General features: G+C 49.6%; 1 protein-coding gene and 1 long non-coding RNA gene across 2 annotated transcripts in view; both read left to right on the top strand.

The window, feature by feature from the left end:
• Positions 1-2,674, top strand: part of LOC144334909 (uncharacterized) — a 113,341-nt gene extending 110,667 nt beyond the window's left edge. Inside the window, exon 4 of the long non-coding RNA XR_013405165.1 lies at positions 1,643-2,674. This is a non-coding gene — a long non-coding RNA (uncharacterized LOC144334909). The remainder of the gene's footprint in view (positions 1-1,642) is intronic.
• The window catches only part of LOC144334883 (uncharacterized), a 210,180-nt gene that overhangs the window by 187,662 nt on the left and 2,673 nt on the right, over positions 1-19,845 (top strand). The gene's annotated exons all lie outside the window — the stretch shown is intronic.

Consider the following 19,845-nt stretch of genomic DNA (forward strand, 5'->3'; position numbering starts at 1 on the left):
AACTGTCTTAGTTTAGCAGATCTCCCTGGGTCTCCATTCTGGTTGTAGAAAAGCAGCCCATAGGGCATGGTGGGGAGGAGAAGAAGGGGAACTAAGCTGTGTTGCATGAAGATGGACAGTTGTGACCCTTACTCCAGGGTTGGGAGTTGAGGCCCCTAGGAAGGAGAAGCTGTAAGGATGAAGACGAGGCATAAAAAGTGATGCAGGCCGGGTGCGGTGACTCACGCCTGTAATCCTAGCACTTTGGGAAGCCAACGTGGATGGATCACGAAGTCAAGAGTTCAAGACCAGTCTGACCAATATTGTGAAACCCTGTCTCTACCAAAAATACAAAAATTAGCTGGGTGTGGTGGCACATACCTGTAGTCCAGCTACTCGGAAGGCTGAGGCAGGAGAATCACTTGAACCCAGGAGATGGAGGTTGCAGTGAGACAAGATCATGACACTGCACTCCAGCCTGAGTGACAGAGACTTCATCTCAGGAAAAAAAAAAAAAAAAAAAGTGATGCATAGTAACAAGACTGCCCGAGGAGAAGAGGCAATCAGCAACCTTCTCCAGGGTGGGATGGCTGAAGACCCTTTAAGAACAAAGGTGTCTACTTTCCTTCTTTAGGATGCTCTATCGTGATTTAATGAACCCTCCCAATCTACTGTATTCAGTATTTGGCATGAGTCAATTTAGGGGAATTCTAGAAAACATAGCTGGCTGTTATCAGGTTAATGTAGATTGGGAGGTAGGGAAAAACCCCAGGAGACACGTAGGAAGGACAATACGTGAAAACAGAAGAAACTTGGAGTCAGTTCACCCTTCAAACAAAATCCAGTTTCCAGAAGACATTGTGAGGGCTGCTGGGTCTTCCTCGCCTGCAGATGGGGGATTCCAGATAATTATTATACTTGAATCTCACAGGATGGGGTGATCACCACCTGCTCTCAAATGGGATGAGTTACAATATCTTCTATCGGGAGGCGGTAAATAAGAGGTTAGGTACACGTCTGTAGTCATCACAATTTTGTCAAGATTGCTATTTTTACTTCCATGTCATAGATGGGGAGCCTGATGCTTGTGGAAAGGATTTGCTCAGGGTCTCACCATTAAAAGTGGCAGAGGAAAGATTCCAACATGTTTTAAAAGCTGCAAACTGAGCTGACTCCCATCCATGCTGTCATACCGACTTTGAGATTTCAATCCTCCTGAAGGCAGGAAACTTATTCCATTTGCTTTTATACCCTCCATAACACTAGTGAGCAAGTTTTGCTCAAAGTAACATGGAATATTTTGCTGACTCAAGGGGAAAAAGTAAGAGACTTAAATGACACCATCACAAGTCAACCCTCAAGGAACAGAGACATATTTAGCATTAGCTGTCTCAGTCCAATCAACATAGACATGCACGTTTATCCTTTACATGGCAGTAAGACAGCAAACACAATTGAAAAAATGAGCCAAGTGTAAAAAATGTGTCACAAAGGGATGGATTTAGACAGGAGAGCAGTGAAGTAGGTTATAAAATGGTCAGCATAATCCATTTCAATGAATTATTAGCTGAAACATGCAAAGCATTTAGGATTTCTGGGAGAAGGGTACAAACACACCAAATGTTTGCCCGACATTTTCTTCACTGCTGCTGTCTTTCCACAGGGCTGGAGATGATGTTAACCAACGGCCTTGGGAGGAGAGATTGCAGCTGAGCCCACACCCTCTCAAACTCCTTCAGACTGTTTCTGTTTTTGTAGACTTTACCATTAACAACAAATCCTAAGATTTACTCAATCAGTACAGCAGTCGCTGGCCAGAGTTCAAATTTCTGATTCGAAGGAATCTGCACTCTGCCTGCCAGGATCGACTATTAATGGCTTCGTCCATAGAGGAGCTGTGTCTTTGCTCACTATGGAACAGTATTGAGGCTTCGAAAGGGGTATTTTGCTGGTCACCTCCTTGGTCATCCTTCTGCTCACCAAGAGCAGATACTGTTCTCAGCCCCTTACATTTACAAGGTCGTTTAATTCTCACATAGCCCTTTCAGATAGATGCGACTATTACCCCCCTTTTACAGAGGAGGAAACCGAGAGGCAGAGGACATAGGTGAATTGTCCCAGATCACAGAGCTGGCTATGGAGCTGGGACTTGCACCCGGCCAGCCTGGCTCCAGAGTTCACTGCCCTCCTCCTGTACAGCACGTGTGACCTGCAGTAATCACCGCCCAAACAGGCAGGCACTGCGGATAGCCAAGCACACCTCTTCCGCCTTCAGCACGGAGGACGGTTCGTTTTCATTCTGGTGTTCAGCTCAGGACTGTTTTTATCACAAGGACGCACCACCCAGAAAGCTCAGTCATGTGCCGTTACCTTCTACGGTCATGGTTTTCTACTTTTTGGCCCCATTTTCCTGAGGACTTGGCCTGCTGGGACGTGAATGATGCGTTACTACTGTAGAGACAGAGGTTCAGGTCTAGTGGCACAAACAGCGACGGACCCCATGGAAATGCGGGCGTGGCCCCTCCATCCCAACAGCCTGCATGGCTGCTCCATTCTGCTCCCATCACACACATCCCCACACAGCCAAGCCCCTTCTCCTTTCCCCCACTGGATTCATCAAATCAAACCTCGCTGTCCTTGGCAAATGTACCATTAATTTCCTTTCTGCCCAGTAAAAAAGCACACTTCCAGTTAACATGACACCCCCGCTACGATAGAACAGCCTTAATTCACACATGACGCAGAGGAACAGAGGGAGGGAGGGGTCGAGGACCATCCTGGAATCGGCAGCTGTTTTCTGGGGGAAAGCCTCCGTCCCCCCTGAGCCCGACACTTGTGCCACACTATCCCCATGGTGTCTGAAAGCTCCATGAAGACAGGCTCACTCTGACCCCTTCACACCCACAACGCCAAAGAGGAGCAGGTGTTCAGGAAAAGTCTCCTGCTAGTGCTGAAGACAGGAATGATTCCTCGTGGTGCCCAGAATGTCAGGAGAAAAGGCACCATGTGGACACCTTCCAGGTCTGCTCAGTCTCTGCACAATCACAGACTTGAGACCTGGAGGGCAGACACCTGGCACTGCTGACCACCCCAAGGTCATGGCCTCTGCCCCTTCTCTGCTGCCCATCAGTTCCAAGCTTCTGGCAACACCGCCTGCTGCCCCCACTGCCTCATCGACTCTTCGTGAAAAGCAAATGTTGCCAGGATAGCGTATGAGTACATTTGCCAGGAAAGCAGCTCCGATTGACGCTGAAACCCCCTTCTCACACCCCTGGCAGCTCCCTTGCCCCCGATGTGCACATGCTTGCAGCTCTGACCTTGCTCAGTGTCCACACAGGCTCTGTTCACTGGAGAGCCAAAGGCAGACTCAATGTTGAGTCAGAAATACACAAAGAGGGTGAAGATTACGAACTGCCTGCCCCTCAAAACACAGGTTGAAATCCTCACCCTCAATGTGATGCTGTCAGGAGGTCTTTGGGAGGTGATGAGTTCCCGAGGCTGGAGACCCTTGAATGGGATTTGTGCCTCAGAAAGGGGCCCAGCAAATCCCTCACCCTCCCATTGTGTCAGGGCCAGAGAGCAGGTGTGTGCCAACCAGGAAGGAGCCCACACCAGAATCCACCCGTGCGGCACCCTGATCCTGCCTTGCAGCCGCTAGAACTGTGAGAAACAAATTCCTGTTGTTCATAAGCCGCTCAGTCAATGGTGTTTCGTTACAGCAGCCTGAGCTGCCTGAGATGACGATGCTCACCGCCCTACAGAAACGGCTACTCCCCTCTCCCAGAAAGAGGGGTTTAATTAAAATCCCTGTCTCTCCTCGCGGCCACCACAGATCTCACTCCCCCACCCCAAAAGCCAGCAGTTGCTAGGATTAAAGGAAACAGAGGATTGTTTTAGACCAGCCCCTCCATATCGATCTGAAGCCTATAACTTTGCCCACTTCCACGGTGGCCGTGTCACTGCAGTGCCCATGTCAGCTCTGTGTCTGCACTGGGTCCCAGGCTGTGCACAGACTCTTCTAGCTGCCCATCCAGCACAGCCATTTCCCCTTCTGCTTTGGAGGCTGTCCTTCGATATCGAACTCCCACCTTTCTGCAACCCAAGGCCTTCTGATCCAGACATTCGGGGTGAGCTCAGCCATGTACTGGAGTCCTTGACTCAGGTAACCCAGGCCCAAGGCGTTGGCACCCACGATCTACTGGCTGTGGGGTCTGCACAGCCACTAGCTGTCCCAGCCACTCCAGGGCCTGGGAGGGGAGGCAGAGGAACCTGTGAAGCTGCCAACAGCCATACGGGGACAGGGGCCCCTGGGATGAGGAGGATGCCATGGAAGGAAATTCAGAGAAAGAAAGAGCCCCAAGGCTGGACGGGTCATGCCCAAAGCCTACACTGCTGAATTTTCCAGGTTTCTGAACTCAATCGCTGACCCACACAGCACATGTTTCCTGAGTGCTGACCCCGCGTGCCATTGGATACGGCAATAAAGTAGGACCCCCACCCACCCCTTCCCCGACACATACACAGGCCTGGGCACCCAGTTGGCACCGTGAGCCAGGGAAGGGGGCCATTTCAGACGGACAGTGGGTGCAGCCTTGCCAAAGCCCAGCAGTCACCTGCACTGCCACAGCCAGGCTGAGTCCAGATCAGCCGCACAGAAACCTGACCCTCTCAAGGGCATGCCTGAGCTCATTAGGGACAGACACCGTCTCCTGCTGATCTCCAACACTTTCTCTGCATGTCTAGTTACAAACGGACGACGCAGTCTCGGAAGCACAGCTGTGACTCTGGAGACAGATCCCAGACCTCCCCCTGCTCCTCTCCGTGGTGCCATTGATGGGGAGGGGCCGGCATGGCCGCATACCCACAGCCACCATGCCACGGAGACACGGGCCTTCGACGGTTACTTCTGCCAAGGAACCCTGCTGCGTCTTGGAGCACACCATGGTGGGCGGGAAGCTCCACCCGGAGAAACAGCGATGCTTCTCCCCAGAGCCAACGGAGGGCACTCCCCGCCCTGCATGCAGCAGATTACTTACATTCTGGAAAACATCTGAGTTAGTGGGGAACAGTAAAATGAAAAGGTCACGCTAGAAAGTTTAGAAGGTTGTGTGGAGTCTCAGGAGGTCCAAAGATTTCTGAACCAAGACTGCTGTGGGCAACGAGCTTACAGGGAAAGTTTCCACACGGGCCTTCAACAAGCAACGCTCAGCAGGGAGGAGCCACGTTCTGGGCAGAACCTCAGAACAAGAACATCGCACACCACAAAGTCACATCAGAGCCAACAGCAACTGAAATACAGCGCTCTCCTAAGATGTGTGCGTCACCTGCAGAAAGTCACCACACATTAAGATGGGGGAAGAAAAGGATAAGGTTAGAAACAAATTTGAAATTATTTCTGCATACATAAAATTTCTACATCCACTGGCTTTCTTTCTGGGAGTAACAACTTTTACATGAGATGCACATCCCCGTTGGAAGGAGTTTGGGTTTTCCGTGGGCAGAGTCAAGGGCTCTCCAAGAAATGTGAACCTTTTCTCACTCACTGAGCCGCGTGCCCTGAGGCCGTCCTGGCCTGTCTGAGCCCCTCCCTGGCTCTGCCTCCAGCCAGCTCCTTCCAGCACTCACCCCGCTGCTCCCAGAGCCTGCACTGGCCCAGGATCTCCTCTTCTGCTGCTGTCAATCTTCCACTTTAGGGTAAATAAGTTGGAAACTAGAAAGTTATAAGACCCCTTAGCTTTTTAAAAATTTGTCTTCTCAGAAAACAAAGAATACTAATTCTACTTCCACGGTTTAACATGTTGCCCCCATCTGCATGTTCATGGATATGTGTTTTTCTATATATTTTAATCAGTACTTATAAAAGCATGCACTGTTGGCTATGTTCAGTTCAATTACATTTGATGTAAGAAGTTTTAGTTTCAGTGAATTCAGGCACTCAAAATTTAAGCCCTCTGACATCTATTAATCAAATGGAAAAATGACAGGTAGATATTACAAAAATCAAGAGAAGTGTTTAATATAAATCCTGGACTTTTAGATATTTCCACAAATGTAATGTATACATTAGTACACGACCTTGAGCATTTTCACAACTCTTTGAACTAAAATTCTGCTCTTAACTTTTATTGGTAGATCGACATCCATATGTGATTATAAGCAGCTCAAACATCAGCTCTTAGAAACAACCAGAAATGCTGTGGGCAAATCCCACCGAGCAGCAAATAACGGAACTGCACCCAACAACCCAGGTACCTCCCCTGAGGCATCTGGAACTTGAGGATTACGAGCAGCCTTTGGTTTTTGAGGCACCCGAGAGTGGGGACTCCAACTCCCCAAGTCTAGGAAGGCCTCAGCGATAAGGAAAACTGATCAAAAAGTCATCCCTGCCGGCCCCCTGCCATGGGTTCCCCCCTGCCGGCCCTCAGCCACGTGCTTACAGATCTCACTTCCTCTCTGTCCCGCAAAGCCTGACTCCTGATTCCAGCCCTGCTGCTTACTGGGATGTGGCCATGGACGTCAACTGCACCTGCAAGGGGAGAAGCCTGTCAGGATACAGGATCCTGGCCATCCTGGCAGCGCTCAAGCTGATACTGTAACTTGGTAGCGAGTTACTTAATGCAAAGGTTTAACTTTGAAAAATTTAGATGTGTGTATTCTAACGGAAATTCTGAATGTAGAACACAGGCCACACCCTCACACAGATGTTGTCTGGCCAGCACTCTTTTGTCTTTTCAATAGACATTGTTAAAAGCAGTTTTTGGTTCATAGCAAAATCAAGAGGAAAGTACAGAGAGTCCTCACCTATCTCCTTTCCCAGCACAGGCACAGCCTCCATCATTCTCCTGCCCTCACCAGACCAGCATGTCTCTACGACCGACAGACCCGCATCAACACGGCACCACCACCCACAGTCCACAGCTCACACGAGGACTCGGCCTGCTGCTGCTCACTCTGTGGGTTTCACAGACGTGGAACGGCATGCATCCCCCATGAAAGCCCCACCTGGAGTTGTTTCCCACCTTCCATATCCCCTATGCTCCTTCCATTGATCTCTCCCTTCCCCAGCCCCTGGCAGCCACTGACTGTTTGACTGTCTCCACAGCTTTGCCTTTTCCAGACTGTGCTGTGGTTGGACTCAGACAGCAGGCAGCCTTTCCAGATTGGAGTCTCACTTAGCAACATGCATTTAAGATCCTTCCTTGTCTTCATGGCTTAGGGGTCCAGTTCTTTTTAGTGCTGAATAATATCCCAGTATCTGACATACCACAGTTTATCCATTCACCTGCTGAAGGGCATCTTGGTTGCTTTCTAGTTTTGGCAATTATAAAGCTGCTGTCAACGTCTGTGTGCACATTTCCGCATGGAAGTAAACTTTCAGCTCCTCCGAGTAAACGTCCAGGACTGTGATTGCTCCTGTGGTCGGAGAGCTTAGTTCCACTGAAAACCGCCACACTGCCTCCTACAGCAGCTGCCCCACCTCCCCCAGTGATGAGTGAGGGTCCTGATGCCCACACACCCACCAGCACGCGGCAGTGTCGGAGTTCGGGTTTTGGCCAGGCCGATGGGTGCACAGTGACGCCTCACCCTATGACATAAGACGCGGGTCATGTTTCCACGTGTAGATTTGCCATCTGTGTATCTTCTTTGTTGGGGTATCTGTCCAGGTCTTTGGTCCATTTTTAATCAGGTTGTTCATTTTCTTGTTGAGTTTTGAGAGTTCCTTGCACGGTTTGGATAACAGCCTTTCTCAGATGAGTCTTTTACAGATGCGTTCTCCCCGTCTGTGGCCTGCCCTCTCATGCTCCTGAGACACTATGTTTTATATTTTGAAAAACACTTTAGACAGAAGATGGACCTCCCAGCCCACCACGGTTCTCAGTTTGGCCGTGGTCACCACCCTCCCAGCCCTGGTTCCCACCTTTCCACGATCTGCTGGTCCTATGGGTGTCAACCCATACTAAGTCCCTAACATATCTCCAATGATGGCAACGTCAAAGCCGGCAGTTTGCAGGTAGAAAGGAGCTGATGGAGGCCGGAGCAGAGTGTGAAGGCCAGCGGATTCATCCCTCGGGGACCGGCAGGCCTCATCAGATATCCCCCTGGGTCACCTCCCAAATGAAGTACCTGCTTTGGCCGTGGGCAGGAAGCAGGACCTGGCCCAGATCTCAGCATATTTGACCTGGCACGGCATTTACAGGTGAGCCTCCATAACCGGAAACTCGACTCTCTGGGGAGAATGCATTTTCATTATCAAGGCTTTTAGGCTTTTAATTAAGAAACCAAAGAGCAGTGACTGGAGTGAGGATGCAGGGACTCTGGGTGACCCACACGCTCGTTTCCACCTGGCACGAAGGACCCTGGAGTGAGGGTGCAGTGCCTGTTCTGAGTCACCAGCACACTCATCATTTCTACATAAACAACCCTGTGAGCCTGTCCCAGGACTTTTTAGCCTAGACCTAAAAATTCACAGCTCAGGAAACCTTCATCATTTTAGGAACCTGAGGGGTGGGCCAGGGGGATCTCACAGAGTGAGGTGCTGTCTATGGGGTCAGCAAAGTGCAGCTGGGGCTTCCCGCAAGCACTTCAGGGAGGCCGTGCACTGGCCCGAGGCTGGTTCCGCCTCCTATCCTCGGTTCTCATGCCCAGCCGTGAGGGGAGCCCCCCGCTTCAGGAGCGGTCCCTGGCTCCAGGCCCTAACGTCCATGTCCAGGCTCCTGGTAGGGCAGCTTCTACCCCAGGGAGGCTGGGACTGGAGACAGCCTGGAGCTCTAGGCAATCCTGGCAACCACATGCTTCCCGAAGTGGCTGCAGACAAACTCCTGCTTCCAAAACCTGGCACGGGCTGTGTGAGGCCTGGAACGCGGGAGGCGCGATTACCCTCTCATGGTTATCAAGTCAAGTCATGGTCTCTTAGACCTAAGTGTGACTGGAAGTATACACATTATGGAAGTGTATATAAATGTGAATACAGAAACGCTCATTTTCCTTTTATATACCTTACATATATGTGTATACGTGCATATGTATAAAACATGGAAGAAAAAACCATACTTAAGATTTCAAATCTCACTCACAAAAATCTCAGAAGCAAATTATTATTCTTAAATTCTAAACAAAGATGTAACATTTTACATTCTTACAAACAAAACGTTCTCTATTAGCATTTTATTTTAAAAACTAAGAATGCATTGCACTCTCTCAATTTCGATTTTTAACTCAGCTCACAAAGGCCCCTGTAGAAAGGCCTCCGTACGGCGGCAAGGATGGCGGTGGTCACACCTGTGGCCATTTATCCTCTCTACATCTAGCTCCTCTCCCTGAGGCAACACACCTCCGAAGTCACAGCCTGGCCTCCCAACTCTCCCCCGTCCCGGGCCTTTTGGCATGTTGCTCTGCTGCACACACCTCAGCAAATACTGCTGATTAGCCAGAATCGCCCAGAAATCTCTTAACCTTGATTCTGGCTGCTTTTGTAATTTGTAATATCTGTACTTCTGGTGTGATTTGAGAAACAACACATTTTAAAATTAGAGAAGATGTGGTTTTTATTCTCTCCTTTCTACTTGCAATCTTGAAAATTCAAGTAGCAGCAAGGGTTTGTTGAAAGTAACTTCCACCAAATAGAACCTATTACAAAGGTACTACAGAGTGCCAAATAACCACATAGATGTAAAATAGACATGCAGACACAGATATAAAATCCAATGGTTAAACCAAATTGAGAAATGCTTGCCAGTTTGATAGGACTTCTAAAACTTGACATAAATGTTGGCTGAGGGATACAAGATGCTATGAGATGAGTGAGATGCTTGGCCTAGAACCACAGGCTCTCTCCTCTTTACAGCAGAAAATCCATAAGGAAGTCAAATCTGAAAGAACCAGGTACCGTTGAACGGCATACTCAGCCATCCTTCTCCATTCCTGGGCCAGGTGCGGTGAGTGCAGCCAGTCGTTCACCAACATCCATCATCCATCCTCCAGGCCATGGCTACACTTTACTCCCAGGCTCCCTGTCATTATGTAGATTAGGTAAATCAGGGCCACTCTCACCTTAAGCCTCCCCCGCCAGCATGGCAATCACCCATTCCCAACCACAGCAAGGACAGCCGTGTCCCTGGGAACGCAAAGCAGGGGTCGGGAAGAAACCTGGATCTCTGAATACCTCATGGAGCAGTCACCAGCCTGGAACATCCTCCCTGACAGGTTTGCAAGACAGAAAAACTCCTTGGTTCCTCAAGCTACAATACTGCAGAGTCTCAGGTCACAGCATCCTTACCTACCCTCGTCAGGAACCGTTCATGCTCATCAAGACATGAGAACAAAACTGCAGTGGCACAGTCACACTCAATGCAGACCACCTGCTGCTCACATTCATCGTATTAACACCAAAAAGCCACCGTGGTGGATATATCCTGGATGTGGACACTCGGCGGCTTTTTGCTGGAGATGTGCTTTGTGCATTTATCGCACAACCATCTTGGCGTCAGGAGGGGCTGTGCAGATGGCAGCTGTGCACGTCACAGGGAGTCTCAACTCGCTGGACTCTCAGCCAGCTCCCACTATCAGTGCCCGCAGAGTCCTCTCCTCCGGGAGCACGTGCTTGGACGCCACAGTGGCCTGTGGATCCACACAACAGCACTGTGTGCCCCAGGAGCTTAGAAAGTACCACTGCATCAATGCCTCCACAGGTGAGGCCGGGGGCAGAAGCCAACCTCAAGCAGTTACGGTCCTCCGTGGGGCTGGCGTCCAGGCAGGAAGGCGGCTCAGCGGCTCTCCTCTCACTGTGGAACTTCCTAGGTCCCCACATGAACAGAACCTAAATAACACGCAACGAACAACAGGAACGAGAACACGACCAGCAGCTTCTGAGATGAGCAAGCTGGGCTGATCGTGAGACACCTGACGGGGACGGTGCCAGAGCCCCTCCCAGTGACCTGTGTGGACAGCGCTGCCAGCATCTCCCTAAAACCAGCCCAAGTCAAGTTAGACTTGAGGCTTTCCAGGACTGGGTAGATCCATTCAATCCCACAGTCTGAACCTTCCAGGCCGTGTCTCATGGCCCTCATCTCACATATGGGAACCCGGACGCTGCACCATAGACGTGGCCCCAAGCCCTCGTTCCTTCTTCAACACCACACACCAGTACAGTGAACACTTAGGATCTGGGCATTCACATAAAATACTGCTTAACTAAAACTTCTGATTTAGAACATGTTTAATTCCTACTCACAGAGCTCAAAGTGTTCTGTCCTAGGAGGCGGTAGCTGTAACTAAGCATGAGAGAAGAAGGGATCAGAGTGGTGCCAAGTATTAAATATTCCTCTAAATCTATTCACCAGGTTGCCATGCTATTGTCACCTGCTTCATTTTCTGTCCTTAAAAGACAAAATAGTTACTTTTCAAAATAGACAACCTGTTTTACTGATGCTTAGCTATAAAGTAGCGAGCTACGTATCCAAAAGGGAGATATGGGAAAACAGAAAATGTCCACAAGCGATCGGGGTTGGGGGGCAGTTGCAGCAGCACCTGGCTCTGTTGCGTTGTGAGCCAGCCACGTGGGCTGGACAGCTCACTTAGCCACTGAAATTACATCATCTAAGATTTTGTTTCAGTTACTTTGATAAATTCTCCCTCTTGCTATGAAGAGTAAGGTTTGTTTTTTTTGTTTTTGTTTTTTGACTTGGAGTCTCGCTGTGTCACCCAGTCCAGAGTACAGTATTACAACCATGGCTCATCGCGGCCTTGACCTTCTGGCTCAAGCAATCCTCCCGCCTCAACCTTCCAAGTAGTTGGGACCCAAAGGCGAGTTTGATTTCTTTGCTAACGAATTCCTAATTCACCTCGCAGTGGGCCTGTCAAGGCCATATGCCCGGACATCCATCTTGCCGACCGTCCATGTGGTCTCTAAGGTGGATGCACTCCGGTTGCCTGGGCTCCTGCACGTGATACTGAGTCTCCAAGTCTGCCGCTGTATAAGGGACTGACAGCCCCAAGCGTCTCGACGCGCCACCTTGAGCCGGGCTTTATTCCACAGGGCGACTCTGCTTCCCGTGATGAGATGCAGCACGTGAGCACAGATCAAAGGGTATCAGCAACTAACCCATTCCCCTGGTACTAAGCAGAGGACCAAGAGTTTAGTTCCTTACTTATTTGCTACGGGCTTGACTCAAAACAGCTTTCTGGAATCCTGGGGACAAACATCTCTAACTGCTGAGAATTCTGGCTTTAGTAACGGAAGAATCACCTAAAGCCCATTTTGTAACTGCTGTTCTTATCAGAATTTGAGGCCAAAGGGAAAAATAAAAGGGGGGCTAAGATCGTGACACCCCAGTTTGCACAAGGCCAACCAGCCTGCTTGAGGGGGTAAAAGGAATAGGATTTTTAAACTGCTGAGTTTTAAAAACATGGCTGTAGGCTGGGCGCACTGGCTCACGTCTATAAGCCCAGCACTTTGGGAGGCCGAGGTGGGAGGATTGCTTGAGGCCAGGAGCTCAAGACTGGCTTGAGTAACACAGCAATACCCTATCTCTTTAAAAAGAAAAAAAAAGGTTATTAAAATAGTAATAAAGGTTAATACAATAAATTACTATGTCAACATGGCACCCCCTGCCGTCAGACGAGGTGCAGTCTCTGTGGCTGTGAGGTCCGGAGAGAAATGTAACCGGCATCATAGGGAAGGTGGACCCCAAAGCCCCACAACATTACTCCTGTACAGTGTGTTAACCAGCATGAAGTCTCCTCCACAATCAGAAGCCTGGTTTAGAGGAACGCTGCCCACTGGACCTGGGTGGACTCCAGATGCCGGCCGACCAGACAGCCCCACCCTGGGACCCTGCCGGCAGCCCCGACTGGACAGAATGGCCTCATGAGTGTCCTTTCCTGCCACAGGCTGCAGACCCTGAGCCAGTCCTGGCTGTGACTGAGGCTGCGCATAAACGTCTGCGCCCAACAGCTCACCTTTGTACATGACACGCCCAGTCCACCTCATTTCAAATGTTACACTTGCCCCAAGGCGAACACGGATGTTACAGGTTAACTCACTGCATGTGTGCTAGACTTTCCCTGTGAGTGTTCAGACATTGCACAAACCGGATGAACAAACCCCACTTTCCCTGTAAACGTTCAGACATTCCTTGAGCCCGATGAACAACCCCGGAACGTGTAATGCCGCGGCCTCCTCCCCTCCTGAGGGGCGTGTGCTTACAGCTCCCCCAAGACCACATTTCCCAAAGCACAGAGTGTTACTCTGAAAATAAAACCTCCTTTTTCCTTCCTCTGTACATCTCGTGGTCGTGTTAACAACTATTGCTACAAATGCAGAGAAACGGGGTATCATCCGTGCTGGTCACCGAATTCCTAGCACCAAAGCTTCAAGGCCCCCCAGTCTGAAGGAAGCTTCTATCACCCTAAAGCCAACTCTGGAGACGAAGGCCAAGCTGGGGAAACGCTGTGTCTCTGCAAATCCACGCCACGGGGCCCTCTGCAGTTGTGTGTAAGGAACTCTTGGTCTGTCCTGGGGTTTGGGGAAATCAGGATGCAAGCAGATACCGTACGCTCTGCCACGGGACCGTGAAGTCTGCGGAACCTCAGAGGAACACGGAGACAAATGGCTGCACGACTCCCACAGGCCGAGCCTCGATGGGCGTCCGTGTCAAGAACACAGACACGCCGGGAGGGGCAGCCGATGCAGGCAACGCCTGCAACTCCAGCAAGCAACAGCGTCTGAGTGTGGGGGTCTCTGGCCAGGCTCCACCACAACTGCCATATTCTGTGACAAAATTTTAAAAATAGGTTTTAACTAGTTATAACTCTAACTTGTTTTACACATAAACAGAACACAGGGTACCAACAGGCTCCAAAATACTTTGCCTAGAACCAAGTCTAGAATGCAGATGGATGCTGCTCCGAGTGTGAGGAGTCCCCTTGTAGTGCCATAAATCCTAGATCTAGGTGACTAAGTGCTCTTCCTAAACCAGACGGCACCATGAGGCTCTGAGGGCACCCTCTGTCCCCAGGCCAGTCCATCAGGCCCTGCAGAAGCTTCTAGAGTAAGAGCCTGTGGATTTGTATTGGACGGATGTAAACCAGGCAAAGTCACAGGGGCTCGTCCTGGAAGCCCATCCATTTACCCACTCATGCCGTGGAGAGCCCTGCCCCCAACTCCACACCCGCAATCACGCTCAACCACAAGAACTGGCTTCTAGGCCCTCAAGCTACTCCCTCTCGACCCCGGACAGACGCTTCTCAAACCATGAGGCCCAGAGTAGTCTTAACAGGTGGTCCCAGCAGAACTGGCCACTGCATGAATTGATATTTTGTGTGTGGGGGGGTGGTTGTTCTTCTGTCACTCAGGCACAGTGCACCATAAGTACAGTGGTGCTATCATGGTTCACTGCAGCCTCAACCTGCCAGGCTTGGGTCATCCTCCAGCCTTAGCTTCCCGAATAGCTGGGACCACAGGTGTACATCACCTGTCCTATTTAATTTTTTGTAGAGTCAGGGTCTTGCTATGTTGCCCAGGCTGGTCTTGAATTCCTGGGCTCAAAAGTGAACTGCCCAACTCAGCCTCCCAAGGTGTTGGGATGACAGGTGTGAGCCACTATGCCCAGCCTAGAATTGGTTTTTCTTAAACCTGAGTTTGACACATGAACCCCACTTACATAGATATCAGCACACTCTCACAGCTCGAGAGTTTTCCTGAATCTCAATTCTGTCCGTTCAAGGTCAATATCTAAGAAAGGGTCAGAACTGACCCTCCCTCAGTGAAGCCTAAGAGCAAATACAGCAGCATCTCAGTGTATGAGGAGACAAAGTAAGAAGGGTGGAAAATACACACTGAAATTCTAGTGCTAGAATCATAATCACCAACACTTTAAGAGGGAATCTGCTTTCCAAAATATGTAGCTGCTGGATTAATTTCAAAGTCACCAGATTCCACAGGCAGTAGCTCACAGGGGCACAGCTTTCTAAGGCCGCACAGCCCGGGACAGCGTAACAGCCTCAGGGCAAAGCAAACTAAACAAAGGCTTGGTTCTCTCAAGGACGAAGGTGCTCAAGTGTTTCCAAATAGATTCTTCTAAGTAAGTTAGATGCCTCCTACAACACTGTTTAGAGTGCCAGTGTATTCAGAAACATGAAGTTGAAACTACATCTCAGGACCCCAAAATCACTACGCTAAAGGGACGTCAAGGTGAGGAAGAGCTTAGACCAAACCTGCCTCCCATGCTCTTCCTAACAGAGACAGCTACTGGGGGTGGGGGGAAAAAGCCACGTACCTCCCTCACAACCGATCCACAAGGAAATTCCTCATGGACAGAGTACAGAACTCAAAGTCCCCATCTGCACACGGAGATAAATGCGGATCTAACTGCCTCCTCTGGAAAGATGCACCAGAAATGCATTTGTCTGATCTACCTGTGACCTGGAAATCCCTCCCCGCTTCGAGCCGTCCATCCTTCCTAGACTGAACCAACGTACGTCTCACATGTATTGATGTCTCACGTCTCCCTAAAATGTGTAAGACCAAGTTGTGCCCCAAACACCTTGGACACATGTCCAGGACCTCCTGAGGCTGCCGCAGTGTGTCCTCAACCCCTCCTAAGGCTGTGTCTATAACCTTGGGAAAATGAACTCTATGGACCGAGGAGTGTCGCAGAGATCCTTCTGGTTTACAGGAAGCATTCTCTCCTGCGAGTATATCAATGAAATCATGTGGAATTACAAAATGCCACTTTAGTAAAAGCCAAGGAATTAGGGTTCTATGTGCTTCAAAAAAAAAAGTAACGTTCTATTTGTCAATGGACCATGAAGCCCACACCCCCTTTTGCAGTGAAGATGTCAAATGGGACGAGAGGCCCCTCCTGAGGATGCTACCCTCTGACCCCACTTCCCAGAGTCCAGTTTCCTGCTGCTCAGGGAACAGCAACCCCAGCTTCACGGGGCTCAGGCCTCCAAACCCAACTCCCACCCATGCTGGAGAATCACCCCAGGGACTAGCTAAGTGGCAGGTGCAACTCTCACCTCACCCCCTTAAAGGGGAAAAGGCACCTTCCCGCTCCTCTTCCTGCTGGTGGGAACAGGGGCAGGAGCTGGAGGATCAGGAGTCGGGCGGCAGAACGGAAGCAGCCTGGGTCCCTGCTAGTCAGAGTTGGCAAATGCCAACCATCCCCGACATTCACTTTGCAAATAAATCCTTCTCTTTTGTCAGGTCCCTGGTTATAAGTTTGCACCCGTAACTTAAAAAGAAAAAAAAAAACTCAGATTAAAAAATCGGTGTTTGGCTGACAATATTTCAATTATCTTGGGGCCTTGGGTCAAATGATGGCAAAACAGGAAACTGAACGCTGTTATTCAGGAAACTACCTTCCAGCGCCGTCTACCCTCCCAGGCTGTCACCTTATGGTTGTTTGTCTGCTAGATGATTAACAATAACTGTTCTGAAAAACTAGGTGTACAGAACAGACAAGAAGTCAGCTCGGGTTGAGGGGAAGCAGGATAAGACCCCCTTCCCCGCAGGATGGTGGAAGAGGAGGAACCTTCAGCACCTGGGTTTTCAGGATGCTGGATCTCTGAGAGCATTTCTCACAGCTCAAGTACAGCCAGACCCTCCTCTGACACAGCCTGTTCAGGCGAAGGTGGGCACCTGCCCTAGAGACCCACAGCCCTGTGCGGGGCTCAGCTGGAGCTGAACTTGCCTCCCTTGGTAAGAGTCAGGGCCAGGGGTGGGGAGAGGAGAGAAGCAGCAGGCCTGAGGGCCACTGTGGAAACTCCATGCCGCGCTAACTCTCGTCTGATGTGCTCCGGCCAAAGCCACGCTTCTCGGAGGGAGTTTCCCTTCACACATCCGGAAATCACCAACACATAGTCTCCCCACAGAACAAATCCTTCCCTAGGAGGCAGACGCTTGGCTGTAACACGGGGTAATGAGGGCCGCGCCTTCGTGCCCACTCTGTAGTGTTTCCTGTTACCTATTTTACCTTAAGCTACAAATGATTCCCGTTTACACGGGACACAGTGACACAGACAGCAAAACACATAAGATTCAGTGTGGTCCCACACCCGTCACTGCTGACCTCAAGTGCTTTGTTCGTTTTGCTTCTAGAGTTTGTACTCTCTCCCGGGGTTCCAGGCCTGTGGATTCAACCAACCATAGATCAACATATTTTTAAATGTGTTTGTACTAAGCATTCAGACTTTATTATTCATTAAACAACTACTCGCATGGTATGTCCATGGTATAGCTGTTACGAGCAACCCTGACATGACTGTCTGCAGGAGGATGTGCATATGTCATATGCAAACACGATGCCATTTTATTGCAGGGACCTGAGTGCCCACAGACCTTGGATTCCATAGGCAGTCCTGCAGCCCACCCCCATGGGCACTGTGGAATGGCTATAATAGAAAATACGGAGGTTTTAAACAGTTATGTACTAAATCTAATCTTTTGTTAAGAAATTAACGTGTATCACTTGTATTATTTGGAAGTCCTTCCTGGCCCAGAGACTTGACATGTTCTTATCTTTTTGTCCACGGATCTAGCCATTCCAGTAAGCTTGTTGAACACAAATCAATTTTACAATTAAATTCTTACAAGAATCACACTCAATCTGTAAGCTGCTTTGGTTTTTAAAGTGAAATAAGCAATAGTTTTGCCAACCTGCTATATCATAGAATAACAGGATAAAGCAGCCCCATGACATGCAAAAACATGGGGTTCAAAGCTAACCAGTATAAAACACGTTACAAACCCCTAAATATGAAAACGTTTTACAGCAAAACAGATATTCCAGAAAAAAACAAGATGTTCAAAAAAGCCCTTTGCAGAAAAGCACTTTCCCCTTTATTTTTCACACGGTTTCCTGAAGCTTGTGTTTGGTGATGACCATGAACCAGAAGTAGCGTCCGCTGCAACTACTGTTACGGCAACACAGAATATTAAGGCAAAAAAAAAAAAAAAGGCCGGGCGCGGTGGCTCAAGCCTGTAATCCCAGCACTTTGGGAGGCCAAGACGGGCGGATCACGAGGTCAGGAGATCGAGACCATCCTGGCTAACACGGTGAAACCCCATCTCTACTAAAAAAATACAAAAAAAAAAAAAAAAAAAAACTAACAGGGCGAGGTGGCGGGCGCCTGTAGTCCCAGCTACTCGGGAGGCTGAGGCAGGAGAATGGCGTAAACCCAGGAGGCGGAGCTTGCAGTGAGCTGAGATCCGGCCACTGCACCCCAGCCTGGGCGACAGAGCGAGACTCCCTCTCAAAAAAAAAAAAAAAGGACACAGCATATTTCCTATTGATGAGAACAGGTAGAGTGTTATAAAATGAGTGTGGCCTAAAGTCAACAAATGTTCAAATTCTAGGTCTCCCGCAGACACTAGACGGTAACCGCCAAAGCTTATGTACCTGGCAACGTTCAAGGAGACCAAGTTCAGAGCTGTCACAATGCAGCACCATCCTCACGCGATTATCTCAGGCACGTTTGAGGGCAAGTGCCCCCGTCACAGTGGGAAAGCTGCCCAGCCCAGCACTTCCTGAGATCACAGACCTTCGCCTTCCCACGTCTTCAATAGTTCCTTTAGACCGGGAACCAGACAACAAAACCTAAAACACTTCCTCAAATCTCAAGACAGTCTTTAGAGCTCTTTTCCTTGCCCCTTCTCTTACTGAAAAAGCCTATTTTGTAAGCAACCTGTAGTGCTTCCCAGAGCTGGGGCGGGAGGAGAGCTGGTGTTGGGTAGACCGAGTTTCAAGCGTGGGGAGACCAGGAAGTTCTGGAGATGGATGCCGGTGATCGTGGCACCACAGTGTGAACACACTTAATGCCACAAAACCATACACTTAAAAATAGAGTGCTGTGTAAGTTTACCACAATCAAAAAACTGAGAAAAGTCATCTATAATTACTGTCTCCAATATCTTCCATCCTGTAAGTTACATTTGCTTTCGGAAATCCTCAGAGCAATCATGAAAAACTAATACCCTGTCGTCTCTGAAACGCAAAGTCGTTCAAGGGCTTTGGTTATAGGAAAGTAGCTGGAAAGCAAAGCGTCCGTTAGGCACAGCAGCCGTGATAGGACAAACACACGGTAGGAAGGTGGTGGTCATGCTACACACAGATGGGAAGGGTGTGGGGAGCCACAACACCTGATTCTTGGGAGGCACCTGGGCAGGAGCTGAGAATGTACCAAACACGTTCGATCATGCAATATTCACGGACCCCGAGTCCATCCACCACCGCTGACATCCACTGTGGCTGGGGTGTCCTCCCAGCCTGTGATGGCTCGCTCCTTCGGTTAACTGCCTTGAATCTACTGGTTCCTCTCCTCATGGACCTCTTTCCTGTCATCTTCCTGTCATTTTTCTGTCAGCAAACACATTTCTTGTCATTTTCCTGAACTGACATGACATTTCCTGTCATTTTCCTGAACTGACATGACATTTCCTGTCATTTTCCTGAACTGACATGACATTTCCTGTCATTTTCCTGAACTGACATGTCATTTCCTGTCATTTTCCTGTCAGCAAGCACATGCGTCCAGCCTGACCTTGCTGATGTGCTCCAGCGGCCCTGGACTCGAGCCGCACCGTTCCATCAGTGTGGCATTCGCGAGTTACCTCCTGGGAAATGCCAGGTGATGGTAACATCAACCAGGAGGCACAGCTGAGAAGCAGAACGCATGGTGCGGTGCCCAGAACGTCACGTCCTTGAACAGACGCTCCGTATCTTCTCCTCTCCTGCCAGAGCTTCGCTGTAGGAAGGCGGCCATTCCTCCAGTGCTGCTACTTCCAACACCGGGGAAAGCAAGCTTCAGAAATGAACGGTGTCAAAGAGGGAGGACCCACCAGCAGGGCTACCGGCAGCCAGACAA

The sequence above is a fragment of the Macaca mulatta genome, chromosome 15 (genome assembly GCF_049350105.2).
Source record: "Macaca mulatta isolate MMU2019108-1 chromosome 15, T2T-MMU8v2.0, whole genome shotgun sequence".
Lineage (NCBI taxonomy): Eukaryota > Metazoa > Chordata > Mammalia > Primates > Cercopithecidae > Macaca > Macaca mulatta.